General features: G+C 30.6%; 1 protein-coding gene across 14 annotated transcripts in view; it reads left to right on the top strand.

The window, feature by feature from the left end:
* The window catches only part of LOC129954025 (TLD domain-containing protein 2), a 331,572-nt gene that overhangs the window by 157,733 nt on the left and 151,477 nt on the right, over nucleotides 1-22,362 (top strand). The window lies entirely within an intron of this gene.

Genomic DNA, 22,362 nt, shown 5'->3' with positions numbered 1-22,362 from the left:
GGTATAACTTTGCAGTCGCTGATTATGTGAAAAAGCGTGTTTTTTAAGTCCTCGTTTTACACCGAGGAGCATTTAATAATAAACGAGGGACTTTGCTTTGGAATTTTTGGATAGATTCAATATTTGTTTTCTTTCTACAACCCCACATGGTAAGGTAAGATTAAAGTGGCTGTCCTTTATGGAGTAGGGAAGACTTAGGCTAAGCTGAATTAAACCAGTTTGATTCCCTTACATAACGTAAAACACTGATTACGTTAATATAATTAATATAATTGTTAAGAAGAATTCATCTAAATAATTCTTGCGATTTTGAAGAACTGTTTCCTCCGCTTCCTTACCCATACAGCTTTTGCATTTGAGAATACGCCTAGCCGCGTGGAGTGCTTTCTTGTTAGAAAGTGTCCAGTTATGACACCAATAATCGAGCATGTATGTGATCTGCTTAGAGATAGAAAGCATCTTGTGCGCTTTAAATCCACTGTAGGCGAAATCTTTGTTTGTGACCCTTTATGACGTTATTCCTCCTGATGTATGCCTTCTTCGTAGCGTCTTGCATTAGCCAAAATTGGTGAAATGGGTTGTACCGTACAATTTCTGGCGAGTTTATATACCTTACGATTTCACACAATTAAATCTAATCAGTTTTGTGTTGTTGATTGTTACCCAGTTCACACCAATCAGCCCAAAGTATAAGTTTATCTGAGGCATTTTGTAAGAGTTGTTTTAGGGTGTTAAGATGTGTTCTCCAAAAGTCATCTGCATAGGCAATCACTCTGAAACCCTCCGCATCCACACCAGAAATTGGAGCATTCTTTATGTTTTTGTTTGTAAAATGTCGATTTTCGTGTCATTAAGCTTTTTACGCTTATTTTACTTCAAAACACTTACCTTATAGACAGCATTTTTCAATTTTTGTGTAGCATTTCTTACGAATCGATATATCACCAATATTGCAGTATAATGAGGAAAGGAGGCCCTGATAGCGTTGCGGTTCATTGGAATAGCCTTTTTATATAAAATATACGGTTTGTCCTGGGGCACTTCCTAGCGGTATACCGGATTTTTTTCTTTAGATCTAAATAATCTTAGCCCTTATGCAGTTTCTACAGTCACATAAAACTTCATTTTATATTTACGAGAATAAACAAATAAATATACATAAGTTTTTTAGTTTTTATTTTAGTTTTTTTTTTTAATTTTTAATGTTACAACTTTAGTTTTAATTTTTAATATTATTTTCTAAATTTACGACGCGTTTCGGAGATGCTGCTCCTTCATCCACACGATGATAAACAAAAAAAATTAAATAATTTATATTTATTTGTTTATTCTTGTAAATCTAAACTACAACTTGGAGACAAGTAAACCACATTACGTACTTATTTTATACTTGAGCTACTAAGGTTTTATTTCAGCACAGTTTGAGCTTTTTTCAACTTAAATTTCTTGTTTAACATAATAAAATCAATCAATGGGATGTATGATTTATTTTTAAATAGAAAATAGAACGGATATACAAAATAAGACATTAAAAGAACTTTTAAAATTATTTTAAACTAACCTAAACTTATCACACAGACCACGACTTCCAGTCAATTGATGTTTTCTTGAACTAAAACCATAGATTCGAAAAACATGGCGTTCTCAATAAAATCTGAAACAAGTGTTAGGAAGATCAAAGTTATTTTTGATAACGGTCAGACAAAAATACTATTCAAAACATATGTAAGCCTGCAATATAATTGACAATTTTTTATTGATGATAAATTCACAGCCTTTCAATTCAACAAAATTTCAAATAACGACAATTTTTTTTCGCGTTCACAAAAAATATTTCGTTTTTTTATAAACTCTTACAGAGTTTTTAAAAGTTATTATTTAAAGATGATAAAAGAAACTTATTCAGTTATGTGAGCAAATCGTTTTTAATGATTGTCTCATTTTATTTGGTTTAGCTTACCAGAAACATTTCAAAAACACTAGTTGACAAAATTTGTTTTTTTTTGTCTGTTGCATAAACAAAACAATACTTTTTTAAAGGATTTAGATGTCCTTAATTCGAATTTCGCCCTTAAATTTTTCTGTCACATCTATTTTTTGTCAAATATGGCGCTTTAAATATGCTAAAAACAATCAAAATCAGTGTTTTTAAGCCTAAGTTTGAACTCAAAATATCTTTTAACAATAAATTGTATGATGATTTTGCAAAGTACACGTTTTTTTCTTCTACATACAATTTAAATTATATAAGTATCTTACTTAGTTTTTATATATTATCATTACTTAAAGAATGTTTTGAGCAAACCAATAATTTCGAAAAACAGATTTTGGAGTTTAATTGTAGTGCTTATTTTGAAACCAAACTTTAATTACTTTAATTACTATTTGCTCAAACTTAAAAAATACCTGTTTTCAACATTATTTTTTTTTTAAATATATTTCAAAAATTTGATTTAATTGAATTGTTTAGACAATAGATTCTTAACAAGAACATAACGTAGTTTCAAAACATTTTACCTTTCGCTTTTGAAAACTGTTTTAGCATGATCTTAGAATTTTATAAGACATATGAAATCCAACAACTTTTGAAGATTTTTTGAATATTATAGGAAATAATACAAATATTTCTGAATATTGAAGAAAAGGATTATAGATTTGGAAAACCATCACTGAGTTTATTGAAAAAAAAACTACTTCGTAAATTTAGGTAACACTCAAATATTTTAAAAACTTGATGTTCATTTTGGGTGTCACATCAGTCCTAACAACTCACATTAGACCTACAGTTTAAGCCGAATTCAAACGGCTACTTTGAGAAACCACTTTTTATGGCAATAATTACTCTTGGAGGATTTGTCACTTTCTCGCAAGAGGTAAGGATTGAACCCAAGACCTCTGCAATGATAGTCCAACGCACTTACCACCATGGAACGGGTACTACCAATTTACCTAACGGTAAACTTAACCAAACTATTAACTTATCTAGTATATCACATCATTTCGACTTAATTTACCCTTTTTTTTGTGAACTTATTCTTGAAAATAATACAAATTTTCAACATCAATTTTTGTTTCAAGATTAGCAAGAACCAAATCCGTAATAACAATTCATGTAAACCACTTAATTAATATTTTTATTTTTTTTTTAATATATTTTAGTTTGCCTTATTTTTAACATATATAATATAAAAATATGATTGTTTTGATTAATACCTTTAGTTCTTTAAGTTCTCGGCTGGACGTAGGTACGATAACTTGGCCGCAAAGATTTGATAACGGGTTTCTTAGAACATCTTAAATAAGTCTCATTCATTCAGAAATGTTTAGACATTTTTGTTGTACTAGTTTTTTTTTTCAAATCAACTTTTTTTTGTTATGATTGTGAATCTGCTTTTGTCCGATTCTGAAGTCAGATTTAGAATAATTTTCTTTTCGTTCATTATGGTATTGAAAATATAAAGAAACGTAAATACTAAGACTTTTGGGCTACAATTAGAACGTCTTAAGATGTTTTTTTTTAGAACAGAACACGAAAATAAAATAAGGGAATACAATACTAACATTAACCGTCGTAGATTGTGATAATGTAGACATGCAAACAACTAATCAAATTGGCTGTTTAGTGTGGTATTTACCAATTAGCAACAATTTCAAAAAAAGGTGTAAGTAAATAGATTATTTTTATTAACTTTGTTGTGTATACACAGACAAATACTTAGAAAAGCATATTATCTTAATCCCAATCTAATAAAGAAATATTTTATAGATGAGCTTTGAGTTAAACGATGATGACTTAATCCATTATATATGACACAATAAATAATAAATGTATTAATCTTAAATTTCAAAACATAAAATTATTGTTTATTATTTCGAATAAAAGTGAAGTACACAATTATTTGATTGGGTATTCCACAGAGGTAATATTATATTTGTGTACGTAAATAATTTTGGTTGGTTTTCATCTTTTTTTTTTGCGAAGAGAACATACTTCAAGTGTTGATTAAACAATAATTGTTAAATGTTTTATTTATTAGAAAGAAAAGATAATTATAAATAATATATGAAGTGTGAATTTAATCAAGGCCGTTTGATTTTTAAGATATGATAAAGGTACTTAGAGAAATAAATTGTTAAAATGTAGAAACATTTTTATCAAAATTATATAGTCTGCTAGCAAATGTTGCAAATGTTGCAAATGTTTAATGTTAAATAACTAATAAAAAATACACGACTTAGTCATAGAGAGAAAAATAAATTGTTTAAAATATAACGTTATTATCCGTAAATAAATAAATAAATAAGGTGGCGCAACAGTTCATAGAGAACGAGTGCCTAGTGACCATTCCTACAGATTTTTTGCCGAATCCGAACGTCTTATTTGAGAAATCACTACTCATAAAGAATTACTCTTGGAGGGTTTGTCAATTCCTCGCAAGAAGCAGCAACCGCAAGAAAAAATGGCACATACAGGGATTAAACCCAAGACCTCTGGCATGGCAGTCATATGCACTTTTTATGAATTCATTCGCCTATCTTAAAGCTAGACAAAAATGTATAAACTAGCTTAATTAACCATAACATACAACTTACTTATTAGCCCCATATAAACACTCTAAGTTCAAATATAATACTTAAAACTAATGCCTTTTGTACCAAAAATCTATTTAACTTTATTTCATTTTAATTAGTTTTTGTATTTCATTAGAAACGTTTAAAACTAATTTCATTATCTTTTTTAATTTACTTTAATAGGTACTACTTAAATTAGTTCCTTGCAATAAAACTTAAAGCTAATTAAAACTACCTATTCTAACTAAAAACTACTTAAAACTAGAATAACCACAGCAGAAAATCTTCGTTTTAATTTTTTGTAATTAAATTGTATCTGTGCCACAATGTCTAATCTACTTAGAACTAAACCCTCAAACTTTAAAACAGGTATCTAAGCCAAATACCCACTATCAAGACCAATTTGGTACCGCTTAGACACAGCCCTACTGAACCGAAGGAGCTCTTCTCAATCTTGTGACATGACGTCCTAATTGGAAAGGAGTCACCTTCCAACGGTTCTTCGTCTAAAGTGGTAGATTAGAGGAAGTATCCTGTACCTAATCGCATCTATCGAAAAAGAGGAATGACTCTGTTGGAATGAAGACGTTCAAGCGCGCCCTATAAAAATATTTAATAAATATTAAATTGTTGGTTGAAGACGTAGCTCTCGAAATGTGACACCGAACGAATTTTACGAATCACGAAATTGTCAATTCTCTTGATTTAAGCCCCGTTGTTTAGAACCTTATTGGAATAGTTATGAACACAAGAAGATTCGGCTGTTCGATGTAAACCGGTAGTTTCCATTCGTGTGTCGCAACATTTTTGAACCTTGTCGAAATCAGACTACAAGAGAATTTTAATAACTTCAACCTCTTAGGCAGTTATGTACGCAATAAGATCGCCGGCGTACTCAATTGCCTTGTTTGGACTACTTATTAGATCGCTAATATCAATCCTGAAGAGAATCGGCGAATTCTCCTCCATGTTGGAGATCATGTTTAATTTGGAATGTTGTGGTAGTACAAACTTTCTACAGCAATGCATATCATGGAGCATATACAACAATGGTTTATTTATGCAAAGCCTGCTCAGTCGGTGTCCAAATAAACCAATACAGAACCTGTGCATTTTTTTAAATGTATTCTATTGGATATCAGAAATAGTTTAGACGCAAAACGAATTGTTTCATGCCCCGCCTTGTCCTACGCACTAACCACTTCACTACGGGTACTGCCATCCATACAATACTTAATAATCAATATGATTAATTATTCCAATAGATAGTTTCTATATCAATATGTAAATGTAATAACTCAAACGAGACCTATTCACTCCTTTTAAATGTTTAAATTAATTTTATAGAAAAGTTATTAATTGTCAAAATGTTGGAAATACTCAAACATTTCATCACTTCAATGTAAAACTAGCCTATTCTATTTACTCCTAAACTATGTTTTGTTTTTATCTTGCAATTAAAGCTGAGATGCTTGACGTAAGTAAAAACACGGTCTTTTCACCAAGCAAGCGTTCGAAGAATGCAAATGGCTTTCTTCTCATAGAAACTATAACATTCATAATTTTGGACTTAGGTTATTTTTTCACTGATGCAAAGATTTGTTGGTAAAATATTCCAAAGTATTTTAATTTTTTGAACTATGGGCTTACGTTGTGTGAGTTTAACCCAGTTTTTGACATTATTAGTTCTTGTGCCTACAAAACATCAGAAAGCGTTAACAGTTTTTTCTTTAACATCTTAAGTTCTATATGCTTTTATTTTTGTATTTCATGGGATGAAAACTTGTTATCCAAAAATGATTTTAAGTAATAAACCCTGCCTTAAGCTATAAGCAGTTAACAATTGTTTCTTCTTTTCACTATACGTACATTTAAATTCTTACTTTAGAGTCCATTTAAAGTCAAGCAAAAAAAAAGCTAAGGTTTTTGGACTACTAATCGAATTTATCTAGGCAAGTTTGAAAAGAATATTGATATGTTTTGACAGAACCTTGCTTTCGTCGAAAGTCTGAGCTTACGTTTAACCGTTTTATTTTGTATTCTTCTGAAAAATTTAGTGTATTTTTGTACTTCTAGATATTTGTCTTTTATGTAGTTTTGATTTTATTTACATCCAAGGTGTCACAAAATTGATCTGTTTGCGATTTTATAAATCTAGTTCCATCTGTACACATAAAAAAGTATCTTTTAGACATATGGCAGACATATTTATATTTTTCTAAATATACCTATGTAGGTAACTATTTATTCTAAGATTTTAAAATTTTGTGTGTTAAAAAATAAACAAAATATGTACCTATGTACATGCATGTTTAAATCTTTAACATGGTACATCAAAACAATAAATCATTTTTGTTTATCTCTCAAGATTTAAAAGTCATATGAAAGGTATTTTTTCTTGTCTCTGATGTTTTGCCCACACCACAGAGGTGCAATAAAATATTTATATTTATCGTAGAATGGAAAAATATATATACATATGTACCTACATATTTTGTATTTAAAAAAAAATAAAACGAAATTTTGTAGACAAAATATCACATAAACCTATATTTCTTTATTATTGTAACTTCGTTTCTTAGGTAAGAAACGGAACGGCATATTAAAATAATATAAAGAAAACCATAAATAATATATTTTCCAACGCAAATAAATTATCAACATTAGAGTTAATAAAAAATTTAGACATTTAGTAAAATTTAAATAAATTTAATTAGTTATAATGAACAATTAATAAAAATTCGAATAAATATACAGTGTCTCGAAAAAATAATCAAACAATAGTATGCCTAATATAAATACTCCTAAATCGGCTTAATATAAAAGTGTTTTGCTTTTTTATATTATTAAAATACATTTTTGTCGACAGCTTTCATCAGCGTGGTTTTCGCTTTGATGAATCTTTCTTCTTTTTTAACCGTTCAATACATTGGATGGTTTGAAGTCTGAAACTCAGGGCTCCGTTTTGTCACTGACTCTTCCTTATATTCATAAACGATCTCTTGTCTGCCAATTCAATTCCATTAAACTATTTTGCTGCAAACAGCACCCTCACCTTTTCATATTCGTTTCTAGATTCACTTCGTTCAGATATGGAACTCAAACGGCAGCGTATAATAAGCTCATTCTATTCCAGTATCGACAGCATTGTCAAATGGGGAGTTATTAAAGCGTAACCCACCCCTGATCCTTCCGTATTTTCCTAACCCTCGCACTATGTTCAAACGTGTACATGTTAAAGGTATAAATGACAGCTTGAAAGCCTGTAAGCTATAAATGGAAACAATTTTGAAGCAAAATGTTGACAAATTGGGTATCCCAAACAGCTTTGCATATTATTAAGACAAAGATTGCAAGGATACATTCATTCAGCATCAGCCAGCATTGCGAACTTAAGCTTAAAACAAAACTGCCCAAAAGAAATAAAAAACCATTCACAAAGCTAGGACATCAGTGTTATAGAATTTATTTGTAAGAATTACCTTATAGGATAAAAACAAACAAGTTCAACTAAAATCTTTACAAAAAAAAATGGAAATGCAGCAGGAAGTATTTCAAAACCTCTTGAAATCTATTCCCTTTACGATACGCCCCTAAATAATAATTTCTGAACTTTTTATTTTTTGCCATTGCCACTTCCTTTTATTAACTTCCCATAGAACGTTATTCGAATGGGTCCGATTTGTCGAATTGAAAATTTTGACATTTCTGGACGTTTCAAGGTCGCTACGTACGTTCGTACGTCCGTACATTCGCGACGTTTTTTTCTTCGTCCAGAACTCAAGAACCAGAAGAGATATCGAATTCAAATAAATTTTGTTATACAAATAATAATGCAGAAAGATGCAGATAGGGCTCTTAAGAAAATTGCGTTGGTTTTTTTACCACAGCTGCTTTGAACACTGGTTAGTCCTAAATATTTTACGAACCAATGACGCTAGAGACTTGACTTTAATTGTGTATTATATATTGTAACGTAGTACCAAATTAGTATATTTTTGGAAAAAAATCCAACTAACGGTTTTTTTTATAAATACAAAAATTTGATTAAAACAAAATTGTCACCTCGAAAATTTTACGAATAAAAAATTATATTATCTCCAAAAAATAACGTTTTTAACATCTGGCAAAATTTAAAAAAATCAAATAACAGTATAAACAATAAAAACCTAAAAACAAAATTATAAAATTTGTTAAAAATTGATTTTCGACTCAAATATCTTTTCAAAAATTTTAAATATTGGCTTTTAACTACTTTTATCTTTTAACGAATATTGTTGTCAATATTCAGTATAATTTTGAGAAAAATCGAATTGATTTTTTTTACAAAAAATAACAACCTAACAATAAAAGAATACTGAAACTTGGTAAACATTTACTTTCGACTTTAAAAGCTTTTCAAAAATTAAATAATATTATTATTAATAATATATAATATATATATTATTAATAATATATAATTTAAAAAAATCAAACTGACAGTTTTTTTATAAACAATAAAAACGTAAAAACAAAATTATAAAATTTGTTAAAAATTGATTTTCGACTCAAATATCTTTTCAAAAATTTTAAATATTGGCTTTTAACTACTTTTATCTTTTAACGAATATTGTTGTCAATATTCAGTATAATTTTGAAAAAAAAAACTAATTAAGAGTTTTTTTACAAAAAATAAGAACCTAACAATAAAAAAATACTGAAACTTTGTAAAAATTTACTTTCGACTTTAAAAGCTTTTCAAAAATTAAATAATATTGACTTCAAACTTTTTTATTTAACAAAAAATATTTTTTTCGATATTGAGTAGATTTTTTTATAAAAATTTTCGGAACAGTCCGTCTTTTCCTAAAAAAATAAAATCTGCAACAAATAGAAAGCAAATATATCTCAAATTAAATTCATTCATCCAATTTGTGAAAATTTGAGAAATACTACTAAAATTGGTAAACATTTGTTTTCGACTCAAAATCTATTTAATAAAACTAGATTTTCAAACTAAACTATTTCTTTTTATGCAAAATGTTGTTATTATTTTAAAAAAATTAAGAATAATTCAACTGACAACTTTTTTTTATATATATATACTTAGGGCAATTTTTATAGAATTGACCTTTGTCCCAATAACCGTTGGAGCCACTGTACCTACGTCTCGATGAAAATTATAGTTTCCTTATCATTAATACTTATCTGTACCTACAAACGCGAAAATGTTTATAATAATCATATAAACAAAAATTAATTCATGTTTCGCCTTAGACATTTTGACATTTGAGTAGGTATAAGGCTAAAAATACATAATTTTGATGTTTAGTATATTTCAAATTTTGTTTTTATAGGAAACCTGTCAAAGTGTCATTCTAATTGGTATTTTTTGTTTTGTGTTAGAAATTCTAGAATGAAGACATTTTTTTTAATCTCAACGGATGTCAATTATTTGTGTAATCCGACCGACTTGACGCGGCGGCCGGCGGCGCGGCGACGAGCGGCAATGGTATGCCCGATTATCAGACGCGGGAGGCGCGTTTGACTTTGTGATTTTGTATAAACATCAAAAAATGCATTGTATCACGTACACGCACGACTTACTTAACGACGTGCAACATGTAACGTTTTTAGAATGCATTGCATGATTTTTGTTTTGAATCAGTTATTCAGAAAAGTTTTTTTTTTCAAAACATAATTTATAGTTGCAGGAAGATAGCAATAAAAGTATATAATGTTTGTTATGCATTGACTATTGAACAAATTGACAAGACTTTATTTTAATGAATAAAATCAATTAAACATTTATGATTCCTCACATGAAAGTTCTAGGTATAAGTATACTATGTATATATTAAGTTGGAATTATGATGTTATGTCATTTAATATTTTTCTCAACTTCATACAGTAATTTTGACATCTTGAACACACCGTATTGTGACGTTATTTAAATACATTAGAATGGAGCAAATCAGTTTGATCGGTTAAGTATGATGCTTAAGCATTTTGAGAGGTATCTAAATTTTGGGCTAAAAATGTATCCAAGAAGTGAAGAATTTTTCAAGTGTTCAAGAAAATAACGCACTTTCATCACTTACTTCCTTAAGGTGGCGCTTCAGTCTTTTGTGAACTAGGGCCTCACTCAACGAACTTCTCACATCTAGCTCGGTCCCTAGCTAGCTTGGCAGAGAATATTTTGTAAGGCATGTTAAGTAGACTGATTCTTTTATATTTGATGCTGTGTAGAGAATCTCCTTTTTTACTATAGGGCAAACAATACTAAGGTTCCATTCGGGCTCGGACATGCTTCTACTCAAATTATCTCCAGCTGTTTTGAAGATCTCGGCATTCAAGTCATCTACTCCAGCGGCTTTGTTAGACTTCAGCTTAAATATGGTAATTTTTACTTCGTTTAAGTCGGGAAGACGTGATTGTTGGTTTCTTCGTCTATGTTGAGTGGGTGATATTGTCTGACAGCGGAAGTCGTCCTTCATATGCTCACTGTTGACTGCGGTTTCACTATGAGGATTCCACTTTCGCCGTTGCAGCCTTCGGGGTGTATGCACTTGTGAATTTCATTTCACATGGGCTTCTGAACCTCTCAACATCTTCGACCTTACGCTTCTTATGCTCTTCTCTTTTTCTTCTGAGAAGTCCGTGCTCCTCTCTCATCTTCTCATATAGAGCTTTTGAGCAGCTCTCCTCCTTCTATGCAACACCTCTTTGCATGCCTGTTGTTTGGCTGCATTTGCCTTTGGAAATTCCTCATACAACCATTGGTTTCTTGTTGGTTGCTGCCAGCACGTCAGAGGCGGCTTCTTTTCGATTGCATCTTGGCAATATTGCCACTGGTTCTTGATACATTGTGTGGGTGGCAGAGAACTTCGAAAGAGGTTACTTGTGAATCGGTCGGAAAAGGATCTATCAATTTATTGCGATTGTAGCCGTTCGTCGTTATATCTTCTCCCAGCATTTTCCTGGTTTGCCTTGAGTCTGGAATTCTGAAGTCCTATCTTGGCTGCAACGAGGTAGTGGTCCGAGTCAATGTTAGCTTCTAGAAAAGCTCTGACATCACAGATATGCTGAAAGCGTGTCTAGCGTCGATCGTAATATGGTCGATCAGATTCACGGCAGATTGATCTGGAGAACTCTAAATTCCTTTAGGGATGTTGAAGTGTGGAAAACGCCTACTGGCTATTATGACGTTTCGCCCTGCCGCGTAATCGATGAGCCCAAATCCGTTATCGGAAGTGTTGTCGTGAAGGCCGTTTTTCCGTTCATTACACTTAAAATATCTTCCCTTCCTGGCTTGGCATTAAATTCGCCCGGGACGATTTTAATACCGTAGCTACAAGACTTATTAAGGCCGCAAATTTGTGATTTTTTGAAATCCATAAAAAAGATTCGGTTATGTTTCATACTTTAGTGGCATATCTTCCTGTCGACATTAAAATACCAGTTCTTTTTAATAAAAACAATTAAATGCTTTTGGAAAAGCTTATAGCGTATTGCCCCGACAGAATTAAATTATTGAATATTATAGTGCATCAGGTTGCTTAAATTTTTCATAACAAAAAAATAATCTATGAAATCATATATAGGAATCATTTGAAATTTGTATGCACCTAATAATAACCATCTTATCAAAATTGTCTGATTTTAACATATACGAGACTTTAATTTAAAACATACAAATTAAAAACTTAAGTGGCCAGATGTTCGCTTATCGTATACACGCTCTTTGAAAACATGATAATAATATGTCAAATCAGAATATTTCAAGAAGTTTTGGAAAATTTTTGATAAGAATAATATTTAGAAATAAGATTAAATTTTTAGTGGCATAAGATAAACCTTCATATATGGTATAGGTGTGATCTGATTTATAAAATTCACTTCACAATTTAGCTTAGTTTAATATCCATAGATAAGAATTGATTGAATACAAATTGTTATGTATCGAGATCAAAAATCTATTTAAAGTTGAATATCTTTGTTGAATAAGTAGGTCATGTTCACAAAACAATTTCACTTTGAACTTTATATTTCATCAAGAAGTAGTTGATGTGTTTATTTAGTGTTCTTTTGATGTTTTTTTGGTATTTTGGAATTGTTTCCGTATGTTTTCCTTACAGTTATCTTAAGCCCAAAATTTGACGAAAAACATTAATTTAATTCAAACCCGATGATTACGAAAATTAACCTTCTATTTTTCGGCACCTACATAATGATAAACTTATGAATTGAATCACTTTCAACGACAATAAATATAATTTCAATGATTTCAAAATTATAATATTGTTTTATCAATGCATTTAACTGCAATGAAAACTGAAAGAAAAGGTTAAAGAAGGTTATAAGACTCGCCATTGCAAAAACTATATACAATACAAGCCTAAAAAGTACGTTAAGGTCATAAGAATCAGTAACTGAATTATTAATAATAATTAGTATCTTTTTTCAAATAAATTATTATCACACAAATTGAATTCATAATTATGAATATGTGTTTATGTCAAAATAAAATATGAAATGTTTTTGAATTTCATAGAAGCTATTTTGTACTAACCATATACGTTGTGGATGCCTTTTTAGGCAGGTACGATTTTAGCAACGCATTTTGATAGGAACATTTACCTATACTTTTGCAAAACACTTGTTTAATTTTCATCACTGTAATTTAAATATTCAAATCAAAACATTGATTTGTTTTATTTGTTTACCAAATAAATTTATCAAATAAATATGTTCATATAGTGATACGACATGAATATTGAGGCTTTCTTCTAAGCTCAATGAAACCAGTTTGAGTCCCTTACGAAACGGGAAAGACTGATTATGTTAATATGATTGAGTTCCCTTCCTTATGGAAGAATTCTATTAGGTAAGTCTTGCGTTTTTCAGCTACAGCTCTCCCTCGTCCTTACAGCATCCGCAAAAGTCATTTGAGAATACGCCTATAGCCGCGTGGCGTGTTTTCCTATTAGACAGTGTCCTGTTATGAGAGCGATTATCGAGCTTATATGCGATCTGCTTACAGATAGCAAGCTACTTGAGCGGTTTAAGTCTTGTGTAGGACAAATGTTTTTCGTAATCTGAAACGTGGTGATTTTATTAAAACTGATGTTTGACTTTTTTGTAGCGTCTTGCATTACCAATAGTTTACATCGGTTGGTATGCCAGCATAAGCCAAACGTGGTAGGTGGCACCCAGCAAAGGTTAATATTTAACTGTTGTGTCCTCTTTATTAGAGATGATCGACTGTTATAGAATATTATAGAGTTTGTAGAGACAGAGTCCAGAGATTTGATAGCGGCCTGATTATCTGAGAAAATACAGATATCAGATGTTGATACCACGTATTCTTTAAGCTAGGTTAAGAATTCTTTTATGGCCAAAAGTTCCACCTGGAACACGCAACAATTATTATTATTAATTATTGGGAAGGCGGAATGAAGGACATAATTTCAGTCGTCGGAAGTACATACCTCTGCTAACCCCTTCATTTATTTTTCATCCATCTTTGTAAGAGTGGTTTTACGCGTCTTCCAGGAATGCACTTTCCTCCCAGAAATATCTGCCATTTAAGGAAATCTAGAAGTTTCTTTCGAATTGCATTTGGGGATTTTTTGTATTCTATTCACTTAAGAACTACGGATTGACCAATGTTTTTGTTAACCTGCTGCATGGAAACTTTGAGCCAAAAAACAGAGCTTGCAGCTAATTATTTGTAAGTACATTAAGAGGTGTTAGGTATGCAGAGGCGCAGATGGGGTCCTGCGAAGTGACCCGCTTATATATAGGCAAGCTGAACGGTGGATTTTATTTAGTTTGTGGCGGTTTATAGCTTCACCATAGCAATCCACCATACTGCCATACAGTACATTAATTCCTACTAACTTTTATCTCTCCTGGCATGTTGAGACATAGGCAGAAGTCTTGTATTAATATTTGCCCTTAAGTGGATATCAATCAATCATTCTAAGGTCTTAAGAAGAAATTATGATAAACATTAGTTCGTAGGTTTTTAGCGCTAATTTTGAACTATACAAACAATATTACAACGACACGCTAAGAACTCAAAGATCGATTATATGCGACTTTGAAAACAGAAAGGGAAGTAAGATTTTAATTTTTTTGAAGACTTTGCCAAAATACTTTATAGTTTTGATTGCGAAAGATAGTGGTACTACTACGATACGGAGTCACCACACATTTTTGTAGGACCATAAAAATAATTGAAAACTTGCATTTACAAAAATAATTGAACATTAGTTGAATCTTCAAGCTCATTGGAAGAACACACTATCAAATATATTAGCAAATAATACTTGAAATACATTAAAACAAAATTCTGTTGAAATATCAGACAGTGTTTTGTATGTTGGACAAATCAAATCAAATCAAATCTCTATGAAATTTAGAAACAACATCTACCACCAAAAAATGCAATAGAAAATATGTATTGGTTTTGTTATCAGTATGTTTAAGGCTGTTTCTAAAGTTCATAGAAATTTAACTTTTCTTCGAGTATCGAAATCAATTTAGGAGGTCTTCATTAATCTCGCATTTTTTCGTGTTAGATAAAAAATGTATTGATTCTGTTATCAGTATGTTTAAGACTGTTTCTTTCGTGAAATTAGTTTCAGCAATCCCGCCATATTTCTTAAAGTTTTTCAAATTTGTAATTATAGTTGCTAGATTACAAAACAAATAATCAAAACCTACTTTATTTATTCAAGTATCATTCAAGTTATTAACAAAATCCCAAATTACGTAGAGTTTACTTACCACAAACTTTACTATCTGATAAGCAGGATTTTATGACAGCTGTTGTCAAATTTATGACCTTAAATAAATAAAAATTCTCATATAAAGACTTTGCTTCATTATTGTTCAATTATTATAAATCAATCATTTTTAGACAAAACGTGAGAAATTGAGAAAGAACTTTGAATGGTCATAGACCTTTAGAACTTATTGAACCTTATATTTTCATTTCTCGTGATATATTGTTTTTATTTCGAAAAAAAGTGTTCATGAATCAATATCGTTTAATGATTGGGAAGTTAGAGCTTACATACCAATATATTTTAATTTGTAATAATTTAAACAACTTTCAGTCATCAAGAATTATATAGTTGATAGAATCGGTATTTTCCTAAATTCGATCAAGGTTCACATGCGCAGTTATTATGGAGAATGTCAGTGTCATTATTTATGTAACCCAGTTTATTAAATCTATGAGAAAATAAAACTAAGTCGTTCTTAAAGCCATTCTAAATCCGAAACAAAAATACAATATTTTGCATAAATGATTCAACTATACTGAAACGGCGGCGGCGGCGGCTGTACCACGCAGCACGATTTATCTAAGTCGGACACTCTGGCGTATGAGAAATAAAAAACAAGAAAACATTCGTGTGTCTTAAAATAGATTAACACTAACTATTTTCAATTAATTTCAATATCAAACAATCATGAATTTTTAATTAATGCAAATCACTAAATAATTCTTTAAAATAACTGCATTGCATCAGATCATTTGCTACTTGCAAAAATTATTATCTTTTCAATTGGATTTTTTTATTGCTATCAATTGCAATGGGATGTATAGGAAACCACTGTACCGATTGTCTATCGATTTGAATTTTACAATCAGGTTGAAATCTGGCACTTAATCTATGATGATTAATCTTTCCTCTTACTATTAAAGTTAATAAATTTAAATTCCATATATCATCGATAAATTGGAGGGTATCTATAATAAAGATACTACAAACAATAACAAAAGGAACTTATATAAACTAATACAAGTGGTTGGTTTATTGAAGAGATATTATTTGATATGTGTTTTGTGTTGTGAGTAAGCAATTAAGTGTCATAACTGACAGATAAAAGTAGCCTATTTATCTGTTAAGTTTTAAAGAGCCAATAAAATTAGTCATTGACTTCAGTTAATGACAGAATGAGGTGCTAACCAGACATTAATAATATAATTTATGATTGATTTTAAAGTGACTAAAATTTTATTTTTTAAACTTTTATTACAATCTACATCAGCAAACAAATTTTAAAAGTCTTAACGCGAATCTAGAATAGATTTTGGTTTTTTTTATTGAAACTGTCGAATTTGATTTTATCACGAGATTTTGAATTGTTTGATCACACATGGGATTGCGCTGCCTTGGTGTCAAGATATTTATATCAAAATAGTTTAATCTAGCACCAAATGTAAAACAAATAGAAAATATAATATTGGATATATATGATTTTGCGTCAAACATAAAAAGTGTTTTTTTTTTGTTATGAGATTATTTCTATTATGTACACTACGCTTCAAAAGAATACATCCAAACATTTTCGAAAACTCTTTTCACATTTTTTTTCTTGTAAAGAAGAAGTATTTTTGTTTCAGCGCAATAGGTACAACGAAAATTTAATCGCATTTTCAATTACCGGATAGTTTCGGACCAATTACAATAACTTCCTAAAATAAGTTAAAAACAGGGTGGGATGCGACCCATACTGATAACTTCCTATCCTGTCTGTCGATTTGTCTTGCTTATACTTTTACAAAATATTGACCACAATGTTTTGTATGAAATAAATAATTTGAAGTCAACATCTTCCTTTGTTCTCCAAATACTTAAGTAGAAAACCATTTTCTATCAGTTTTTTGTTGTTTGTTTAAGTTTTCGTGTTTCGTTAAAAAAAAAGTTGGAATTAACTAATTATTATGAATATTGTTTTGCATGTGATGAAATAGTTTGATTTAAAAATCATTTTTTTCACGAAAACCAATTGTTACCAATTTTAGTAGAATTTTGTATTTCTTTTAGAACGAAAAACAACTTAAATTTAGCACAAAATGAAATCGTTAAGAAGTCCATACCTTCATTTATTCACGATATATCGAGAATCTAATATCAATTTTTACCAATTTTTCGTACTATTTGTTGTAGTATTATTTTTCATGAAAAATATGAGTTTTGGATTATAAAAATTTATATGAATGTTAAAAACAATATTTTCTGTAAGATAAAATTAGTTTGAAGCCAATACTTTTAATTTTTATAAAGGTGTTTAAGTCGAAAATCAACTTTTAGTGATGTTCTTTATGGGTTTTATTTTTTGTAAAAAATCTGTCAATTTGATTTTTCTCAAAATTTAACCAGATGCCAAAAACGTTATTTTTCGATACACGAAACTATTTTAAAGATGAAATATTTGTTTTGTAAAATATGGGAGGTGACATTTTTTTTTTATTTGTTGGATTATATATTATTTTTTTAATTGCTGTGGTAAAAAGAAAACACCAACTCAATTTGTTTGAGAGTCCTTTCTACATATTTCTGTGATATTACATAACGACAAAATGTATTTGAAGTTGATATCTCTACTATTTCTTGAGGTATAGACACACTTGTACATACACACACAAGCAAAAACATCTCTCTAAAAATCTTTTATTTAGACTCAAACTTTGAGAAATTCCAAAATTTTCGATTTGACAAACCGGACCGAGTACAATCATGCCTATCACGATCTACGTCGTGATTTGATTACGAATCCCAAAAAATCTTCGTAGTGGAAATCTGGTACGAAATTCGAAAATCGTAGAATTTGCTATCACCAGCCCAGGAAAAACTTGAAAGATGTTGTCGTTTTCTACGACAGGTTTTTTCTTTCGTAGACTAAAAAATCAGTTAATAAACACCAATTTCTAAGATGTTTAACACTTTTGTGAGATTTGTAGAAAATGTTGATTGCGCCATTGCGATCTTAAAATCTTTGCCAGTGTCAAGCTGATAGCCACCTTCAGGCAAAAATCTTAACAACGCACTCAATCGACACATTGGTGTCATCGATATTATTAACACACCTGAGTCCAGTAGTACCCGTGGCATGATGGTTAGTGCGTTGGACTGTCATGCAAGGGGTCTTGGGTTCAATCCCTGCCTGTGCCACCTTAATTTAAAAAAAAATAATTTTCGCGGGTACTGCCTCTTGCGAGGAATTGACAAATCCTTCAAGAGTAATTCTTGTCATGAAAAAGTGCTTTCTCAAACTAGCCGTTCGAATTTGGCATAAAAATTGTAGGTCCCCTCCATTCCTGACAACATTACTCGCACACAGGAATGGTTGAGAGTTGTAAGTCACTAGGCCCTGGTTCACAACGCACTGTTGCGCCACCCCATTTGATTTTTGGGTCCAGCTCCGCTTCAAGTTCTTCCAACACGTATTTGAAGGCGTTTTTGTTGAGCCTGAAGTTCTTTCTAAATTTGCAACTATAAGAAAATTAAAAATCAATGGCTGAATTTTCTTAAAATATAAAAATCAATTCTTTTATTTTTGGAAAAAATTCTGTCACACAATTTTACACAAATATATCAGACAAAAACCAGAGGTGCTCGTGCTGAGAATGTTGAATACTGTACTGAAAGGTTTCGTAACGCTGGATCATCGCCTTTTATACTCTGTCAGTTGACATCCAGGTTGAGGACGAGGTTGGGTTCTTTTTGTTGCGTGTGCGTGGTTGTCATTGGTTGGATTATCATCTGCAGCCTGCACTTTGTATCATGTTGCTTGTGTGTGTGTGTATGTCTGTTTTGAATAAATTTGAGTGCGATGTCTGCAAGAAGTAGCGCCAGGGCTGCCACTTTATACGTGCTTGTTACACAACAGATATCAAGGAAACGGAAAAATTAAAGTAATTGGAGTTAAATACTTACAAAGTTATTTTCATCTCCTATTGATGCACTGCCTCTTCATCAACTGTAGTTATAACTATTCCAATGGTATCCATTTATAAAAACAACTTCAAAAACTCCAAATTCAAATTTCGTTTAACAAACAAAACACAATTATGAATTTGACTAAATTTATCTGACAGAAACGACAGTGCCGCCAGACCATTAATAAACATACTCATTTGGGAATTTTTCATTTGAAGACCAAAATGTTTTAGTTTTATTCAGCAGTAAAATTGGCAGTTTCATTATAATGTTTTCAAACAAATCAATGGTTTAAGTTGATAAGAACCAATTCTAGTAGCAAAAAGTGCACAAAACTCAATTTTTTAAAATAAAAAAGTTTAAAACATGATTTTGTGGAAATTTAAGGGATTTTTTGTTTGACTTTAGGGATTTTATAAACAGTAGATTTGTCATTAGGGGATTTTTCCCAAGCGCATGAATAACTTCCTGTGGGAATTTAAAAATCAGCCTAAAAGAAAGTCGCATAACAGTTTTAAGAGCTATTGAAATTCGAGCCATCTATCGGATTAAACATATGAAATAGCCGTTACTTAACGAACAACGAAAAGTTATGCGACTAGAGTTTTCAAACCTCAAATATTCAAGAAAAAGATAGTGTCACGTGGTTTTTTCAGATGATAAAACTATTTGATTAGAATAGGGTCAAACTTCTTATTTTCACGATTTGAGAAAATAAAAAGGTGTTAAAAAGCTTCATCACAACTGGGAAGGGGGTCTTGTTATATAGAAAGCTCTGAACTATCCTGGAATACTTAAGGTTAGGATCGTTACATCAAAAAACATTTTCCTAAACAATCTGACATTATTTGACCCATCAAATTGACCCCCAACACCCCGCACCAACATGATAACACAAATATTCGTGTCTATTCATTAGGTGCGCATAATAAAACTTGCACTGATATGCAAAATTTGCACTGCCTTCATTGGGTCTTAAAATTATTAAATATACTTGGGGATAGTTAGTACCTTCAGTTTATGATGGTGGTCGTTAGTTTAAAGCCAAAGAATGCTTAACTACTGTAATTAAGCGAAATATCGTTGAATTTTATCAAAAGGCTTAAGAATTCATACTGAAACTAATGTACGAAATTATCAAGAGTTAAGGCAAAGAAGTAGCAATTAAAAAACTTAACAAAAACTTGTTTTATTCCAATTCAATAACTATTTTAATATGTGTACCTATTCAGTTGACTCAAAAAAATTTCTAATTTTCAGCTTTTCAAATGGGCGAAAAAAAAACTGGTTGTTATTTTTGGATAGTTCTTTTGGAAATCTTTTCTTAACATCTTAATGAATAGTTAGCATCAATAGATTGCACAATATTGTGGAAAAATGTAAAAAGTATTATAAAAAAATTGTGTGCGTATTCTATTGAAGCGGACTGTATATTTTCTGGTATATTAATAAATTCTGTTTAATTTTGTCGGCATCATTTTCAGATACATATTTACTTCAAACTATTTATTAATCACTTAAATTTTTAATGGTTCTAAGCTGAAACGTGTGTGTTCACGGAGTCACGAAGACGTTTAATTAATATTTTGACCTATTTTTGTAGAGTATAATTTTGTGTGCTTAATTTATTTTCGAAAATGTCTTTATATATCAATAAAATAATAACGCACTGATATTTTAAACTTACCTATTTCTCAAAGGTTTTGTTGGTGAACATACATAAATTCTGTAGTGTTTATGTTTTGATTTCATTTTATATCAGGTGAATTAGTAGATTCATTTTTTTTCTGATAAACGAAATAGAAATACACCTTCCTTGATCTAAGATGAAATAATTTTACGATTTTATGAAATCTTAATTGATTGGTTCGCAGATATATCCTACTGAGCGAATTAAAAACTTTAAATAGTAGTAATAAAAATAGAAGAAATCAACCCTGATGGTTGACGTTCAATATATTGAAAAATTATAAGACGCTTAAAGTTAATCAAGAACAATACAACATTGTGACTTGTTCAAACTTTTTGTACTCTTAATTAATGTCTTATAATGAGACTGTAGAGAAATAGTAGTAAATTTGATGGAAGCTTAAGAAAGTAAGGCAGCTCATATCAATCTATTTTTTGATTTCTGGACCACTAACGTGACAATATTTAAAAACTATAAATTAAGGTTTTAGTCCTGATCCTTATAAAATTAGTTGAGTAAATGTGTGTCTTATGTTAGCTTTTCATTTTTTCTTCTTTTCGAGGAGTCTCCGAAATGTCAAAGTTCCCAGATCTTTTTAAATATTTATATCTAACGTCAGTCCATTAAAAAGGTTCTACAAAGTTAGTTATGAAATACCGCCCTATAGCAAAATTGTCTGCTTTTCTCAAGTTCTTGGCTACGACATATTTCCTTCTAATTATTTTTCTGTTATTTGTGATGAATCCCTTCTTCGTTGGGTTAGAAATTACTTTTCGGACCGTTCAAGAAGTATTGGACGGGTTTAAATCTGATATCCACAAATTAAACGCTGGTGTTTTTTGCAATCTTTCTTGGTTAATTGAAAGACAAAGATCTTTACAGCTTGTCCAATGGGGAATCAAAAACCGTGTAGAATTTAATGCTTCGAAAACCTAATGCTGTCTATTGTCTATAAATCGTCCGAAACTCGAGTATAATTCCCATATCTGGGCAGGTGCTCCTATAGCCTACTTGAGTCTTTTAGACACTAAAAATTATATTAGAATTTAAAAAAAAGCTCTAAAAATTATAGGTGACCGTTGTCTAACTGAAACGTTTGCATCTCTCGAGCACTGGCGTAAGGTTTCATGCATGTCATTATTTTATCGCTACTTTCATAAACAAGGCTATAATGAAATAGCCAGTTGCATTCCTTTCCTCAAAAAATTCAACCGTAATATCCGTTCTTCTTGGAATGCTCATCAGTATACCCTTGAGCCCAATTTCGGAAGTACTGTAAAGAACAGAGAATCTTCCTTTAGTAGCACCACACGAATGTGGAATGCTTTACCAGACTCAATGTTTCCCACTCATTACAATGTGCAGACATTCAAAACCAAT

Source organism: Eupeodes corollae, chromosome 1 (assembly GCF_945859685.1).
Source record: "Eupeodes corollae chromosome 1, idEupCoro1.1, whole genome shotgun sequence".
In the NCBI taxonomy this organism is placed as follows: Eukaryota; Metazoa; Arthropoda; class Insecta; order Diptera; family Syrphidae; genus Eupeodes; species Eupeodes corollae.
This window is presented reverse-complemented; position numbering and strand designations above follow the sequence as displayed.